The 6859-nt window shown below is 39.4% G+C and overlaps 1 protein-coding gene across 2 annotated transcripts in view; it reads right to left on the bottom strand.

The window, feature by feature from the left end:
- Positions 1 to 6859, bottom strand: part of MBP (myelin basic protein) — a 226728-nt gene that overhangs the window by 96037 nt on the left and 123832 nt on the right. The gene's annotated exons all lie outside the window — the stretch shown is intronic.

Raw genomic sequence — 6859 nt, 5'->3', positions numbered from 1 at the left:
TCTGAATGTGTTTTTGAATGTAATGATAATTTCTTTGTTTCATATTACATTGATTTTTAATTACATTTCTTTAAAATAGTTTGAAGCAAAGAGTGTTATGGCTTATTTTATTGCGATCTTGTTTGATAACCTAATGTTCAAAGGTTGTAAGTCTTTAAAATAAAAAAAGATTTTGAGAATCGTGATCTTCATTCTAAAACAAAAAAACGTGATTCTCATTTTTGCAAGAATTGTGCAGCTCTAGTGTCACTTGTGACTTCAGTTAGTGTGAGAGACAGTGGTAGAGGGAGTCCCAGATAGGTTTAGGGTACCCGCCATATATCCCCCCAATAAAGATTTAACCCCCTGATCTCTCACAATTAATTAATTGCCTTGTCAGAGTGTCACCATTATAGTGTACAGATCTTTTTTCTGATCACTATTAGTGTCAAAGGTGACATCAGTTAGTGTTAAAGTTAGCATCAATGCAGGACAGTGTCAGATTGCCCGCCGCATATTTGATAATACATTTTAACCCTTTGATTGCCAGTGACACACCCACACTAAAGTGATTAGGGGGGAGGTAAATGGCGCTGCCTACTAAAGATGTAAAAATGCAGTGTAGGTGAAAAAGTTTAACCCAACAATATAAATAGATATGGTCACAGTGTTAAAAGCCAGACGCTATCTCATAAACACACAGTGAAGTGCAGAATCAGCAGGTTACTGTCACTTCCAATACACAGCACACTAAACTGCAGTGTTACTCAGGCCTGATCTCTGCTAGCACTAGCAGTTACATTTTTTGGTAGCGGTTCAAACAGTCTTTGACAACCAGGTGCTTTTTTTTACCAGTAAGTCACACTAGGTACCTATCAATTTATTGACCAACGTGTCCAAACAGAGGTACTCTAGTGAAGATTCCTACACGATGCTGAGCATGTCAGATGAGAGCGCTGGGGAAGCCTCAGGCTCAGTTTTCAAACCTGTAGAGAGCAGCGGCACCCTAACAGATAGCTCTGACCACGGAGTAGTGGTCCCTGCTAAGGTCACCCGAACTGGTTCTTCTGTTGCTGAGGTGCAACAACCACAGGGTTCTCGTATGCAGCAGAGTGTGGGTACTAGTGCCGCTCAATCTTCTAGTGAACTGGCAAGCACCCCCAGCCTAGTACATCCTAGTCATAGTCAAACCAGCACTGCAGTAGCACTTGGTGGCATGGCAAAGCCCATAAGTGAAGTTCAAGCTGGTGCGTTGGCTAGCACAAGTAGTATCCCGCAGCCACCAATAATTCAAAGACAGGCCTGTAGAGCCCATAGTGTCCTTCCTGATGCACTTGCAAATCCTGATTGGAAGCCCACCACTTCTGCAGTGCCTGTACTTCCCCAAATTCACTGGCAAACCCGGAATTCAGGTGGAAACAGCCGATTTTACTCTTGGTTTTATGACCCTTTTCCACAGGAGATCTTTACAGATCTATTGTGGACCAAAGCAGTTTATATGCCGATCAATTAATCACCGCAAATCCAAATTTGACCCTTGCCAGAAAATTTGCATGAAAACGTATCACTGTTTCCGAATGGAAAACCTTTCTGGGCCTATCCCTCATCATGGGCATTACTAAAAAGTGCAAGTTGTGGTCATATTGGTCCACTGACCCAATTCATCATATGTCTGTGTTCTCTGCTGCCATGGCCAGGACTAGATATGAGCAAATCTTGTGGTTTAGGCACTTCAGTGACTGAACTCTGTCGTCCTCGAGGTGACCCTGGATATGACCGACAACAAAATTCAGTCCCTCACAAATCACTTCAACCGGAAGTTTGCAGCCTTGTATACGCCCCAACAAGCTGTCTGCGTTGATGAGTCCCTGAATTTATTCTATTGGTAATTGATATTTTGATGATTAATACAAATATAATGAGAGGGTCATAGTATCGTTTGGGTCTTTCTCAATTTGTTGCAGTGACCGTAGATTTTTGAGATGGACTATTTTAAATAATTTTTTGATATATATATATATATATATATATATTTCTTTGATGAGCAGTGTATATATTTATATGTATACAAATTCTACATCATTATTAGTAACTTTGTTGATTTTTTGACTGTATCCTTTATTATACCTGTACCATAACTAGTAGATACCTTTTATTCCCTTTGAATTTTGCTATAATGGCACGATTCCTGTTTAAAGTCAATAAAGGATTAATAGGATGGTTGGTCATTTGTCCGTAGTTACCTGGGATTGCGGCTATATTGGTGTCATTATAACCCTGTGGCCTGCCTCATCCGGTCCCCGGGAAGGGTTACTGCTGTTTTGCATATTGTTGAGAGACAGATGCTTTATAATATGGACGGCCGGACCGTTAGGTCACACCCCCTGTGATTAAGTCGGAAATGACGAAACGCGTCGGGGCATGACTACACTGCATCCGCAACCAGCTGGCAGTTACCGCCAAGTGTCTCTGAAAGTTCTCGTTTACCAGTGTGGAGAGGGTGAGACCTTATGGGAGATGCTTAGCATGTACTGACAGGCGATTTTGAACCTTTTGATTATGTGAGTGCAATTTATGAAGTATTTTAAATAAATGTGATGATTCCAACAATATTACATGCACCGAAATGAAAATTCTGGGCCGAAACCGAAAATGCAGGATGCCCTTGGCCAAAAAACGAAACCGAAAATGACTTTTCCCCCCAAATAATTTTAAAATAGATAGAACAGGGGCATACACCAAATACAGGCAGCGACGTACACCTGTCGCTGCCACCGTGTCACAGTATATGTACTGTGACGGGTTGGCAAGTGGTTAATTTAATTACCAATGGTATTTGTATTATGCAGCATGAGGGGGTTAATGTATTGCCACTGCTGGTCACTGATGCATTAGTGACCAACCAGTGGCAGTTAATTGACCCCTTTGTGCTGCATTAGTGCAACCAGTATCAGTGTTAATTTACACTGGTTGCATTGATACTGGTTGCACTAATGCAGCACAAAGGGGTTAATTAACTGCCACTGGTTGGTCACTAATGCATCAGTGACCAGCAGTGGCAATACATTAACCCCCTTCATGCTGCATAATACAAATACCATTGGTAATTAAATTAACCACTTGCCAACCCGTCACAGTACATATACTGTGACACGGTGGCAGCGACAAAATACCATTGGTAATTAAATCACTGTGCATCACTAATTACAATAGTGAAAGCTATTTTTTTTTCATATGCCTGTGTACACCATCCCAGGGAAGTGGAGTCAATGTGGGAGAGGATCTCATTAACCATCCGAATGTGTCTAAAACATGCCTTGTGCATGAGAGTGGAAGGGCATGGATCTCTGGTGAGTGTTTTATTAACCCAGAGTGTGCCTACACAGTGGTGATGGGAGTGTGAGGTGTCCCCATAACTACACATTGGATCTATCCTGGAATCTCCCAGATTTCAAAGATATACACGCATAATTTAAAGTTATACACGCATTATGGATAAGTGTATTTGATGGACTCATTCTAAGGACTCTTTTATGCATTGCATTTTATATAGAAGATATTTTATATTTTTATATTTATATAATAGTTCATTTTAATGGACATTTTAGTAATATTTTACTTCACTGTGTGAATTATTATCACTGTCCACTTGGGATAGATCCATTTTTGCGCTACTGTTTTCTTTGATGTGTTACCTAGGTAATTTGGGTACACACTAGATGGTTCAGTCAGAATGGCTCTAACCGTCTCTATGGCCTAAGATACCGGAAGCTACCAGCATTTCATTAGATGCCAGACATAAACAGCACCATTGGGGAGTTGGGGAAGCATCTCATCACACCAATCTTGGTGTGGTTAGATGTTTCAAGGGCAGAGGAGAGATCTAGAGTCTAATAGACCCCAATTTTTTGAAAAAAAAAAAAAAAAAAAACAGTACCTGTCACTATTTATTGCTATCAGATGGGATATTTAAATTCGCTGTGATAATAAAAATGATAAAAAAAAAAAAAAAATGAAAGGGAAGGGAAGTAGTCAAAATAAAATAAAAAAAAAAGCAAAAAATAAAAATAAAAAATTCAAGCACCCCTGTCCCCGCTTGTTGGCGCGCAAAGGCGAACGCAAGCATTGGTCTGGTGTCATATGTAAACAGCAATTGCAGCTAGCATGTGAGGTATTGCGCGAACGTCAGATCAGTAATTATTGCAGTAGGCAAAAAAGGGGTGAAAACTCTGCTCAATGTGTATATCAAAAAATGCATATAAAATAGTAAAATGATTTCAGTAAGGGTTGCTGCCAACACTCAAACGCCCATCTTTAGCGAAATATTGTATAGAAAATCGAATATGTGTTGTGCCCCCTCAGCCAATTAGTGCAATGAGACTTTTAAATTGTAAAGTGCAAAAAATATTGAGAAAGTGTCAAGTGCTTATTATGAAATATTCATAAATACATATAGACAATAGTATAACAAATCATATTCATCATCTCATTAGTATAATGTGCAATACAGTGAAACATCCATAAAATGCACTGTGCAAAAAACTCCAATGGTGAAATAATTATTTAAAAAGGATAATGCATAAATTCATTCACATGTTTTTTATGAACTTTTATACATGTGAATGAATTTATGCATAATCCATTTTAAATTTAATTTCTTTCACCATTGGAGTTTTTTGCACAGTGCACTTTATGGATGGTTCACTTTATTGCACATTATATATCTACTTTCCGAAAAAGTTTTGAAATTGGAAATAAAGAGAAAAATAAATGCATTTTCCTTTATTTTCTTCATTTTCCAAAATAAATACTCACCATGCATCTTAACAAATACCCTGAGGTGTCTACTTTTCGAAAAAGGGTCATGGGGGGGGGGGGGGGGGGGTGTGCTATCTTGGCATTTCATGCCTTTCAAAACTGTGATCGGTAGTGAGGAGTGAAATCAACAATTTACGCCCTTGGAAAGCCTGAAGGCAGTGATTGGTTTTTGGGGTTCTGTACGTGGCTAGACTGCCAAAAAGTCTCACACATGTGGTATTCCCATACTCAGGAGAAGCAGCAGAATGTATTTTAGGGTGTAATTTCACACGGCATGTGTGAGCAATATATAATTTAAATGACAACTTTGTGTAAAAGAAAAAAATGTTTTTTTTGTTTTTTTTTTGTAATTTTTCAATGGGCTCTCAATATGCATCTTCGGACATTCCTTGGGGTGTCTATAGTCCAAAAAGGGGTAATTTGGGGGGTTATGGACTACCCTGCCATTTCAGCACTTCAAGAAATGAGGTAGGCAGTCAGAAAGTAAAAGTATATACAACAGTTTTTAGACACTATAACTTTTGCGCAAACCAATAAATATACGCCTAATGAGATTTTTTTTAACCACTTGACGACTGCCGGCAGCAGATTTACTGCGGCAGGCAACCGCTGCTGGGCAAATCGACATAGCTCTAAGTCGCTCATTCCTGGGGCTCTGGGGCACGCTCCCTCGCGCCCCTGGCCCCGCCAATAGTCTGATTCAGTTCAGAACCGATCAGTCATCAGGTCCAGGCCAATGATTTTTGGCCTGGACCTGCTGATCAGTCCTGAACAATCGCAGACCTAGCTGTGCCTGTGTAATGTAAACACAGGCACAGAAATAACCCTCTCTCCCCTCCACAAATCATTTTTGGATTCCAGCATGAGAGGTGAGAGGATCAAACTGAGTACTGCACCAAGCACACACACACACACACACACACGAAGATAGGCACATTTAACCCCCAATCACCCCCCCCCCCCAGTTAACCCCTACACCCCCTGTCACATTTCACACTATATATACAGTATATAGCAGTTTTCTATATTTCTGTAATAGTGTGACTTGGTTTAGCGCTAACGACCGTTACTTTTATAAAAAGAGGGTAGAGGGAATGGCGCTGTCTGATATCGTAGAATGAATGAGGGCCAATAGTGGATATGGATTAATAGAAATGATGTATGACCATATTTAAAAGAGAAATAAATAGTATAGGAAAAGATAAAATAATTAAAATCCCAGATGTTATGAAAAGAGGGGATTAAAGGAACTGCATAAAATGTACTAATATATGTATAAAAAGTGAATCACATATGTGAAAAAAAAAAAAAATTATATAAGTGTCTAAATATGTAAAATGTGAACGTGGGCCCAAAAAATTATACACAAATAGTTAAACCCATAAATATATAAACGTCAAAATCATAAAAAACATACAGTCATAGATAAAGTGCAAGAAAACCCACTAGGGGGTGAAGAAGTCACTAAAACTAAAGTGACAAGTGCATGTGATGTAAAATTATATACTATAAGGTGATAAGGTGCAATCGACACAAGGTGGTAAGTGCTAAAGTGCTGGTAGCGTTAAATCCTAAATTAATGTGGATATACACAAATACAGATATGTGACGTAAAAACAAAAAGAATTTTTTTTTAAAAAAATATATGTATATGGAAAAATATAAAACAGAAAGTCCAATGGTGCACAAGTGCTAGAGTGATGAGAATTCTCCCAAAAATATGTTAGAACAGGTGTCAAACTTTAGATCAGCAAGATGCAATCGATAACCCCGTGGTGGGCAGTGAGGTGCTCGGTGACCCCTATGGTAAATAGCACACTCCCTGGAAGTACCCACCCCACACAGGGGTAAAGAGTGGGTATAAGTGGCGTTCCAGTGGTAAATCTTAATCTCCTCTATCGGTCCTAGGATGGGACATCTATGGGGTATCTGGACAGCAGCAATCCTAGGTTGAGCTGGGATCAGATGGTATCCTGATGGCGGGGATAACTTCTGTGGAATCGATTCGATAACAGGACACTTCTGTGGAATCGATTCGATAACAGGACACTAACTGCTGCTT

Source organism: Pelophylax lessonae (genome assembly GCF_965119305.1).
Source record: "Pelophylax lessonae genome assembly, chromosome: 5".
NCBI lineage: Eukaryota > Metazoa > Chordata > Amphibia > Anura > Ranidae > Pelophylax > Pelophylax lessonae.
This window is presented reverse-complemented; position numbering and strand designations above follow the sequence as displayed.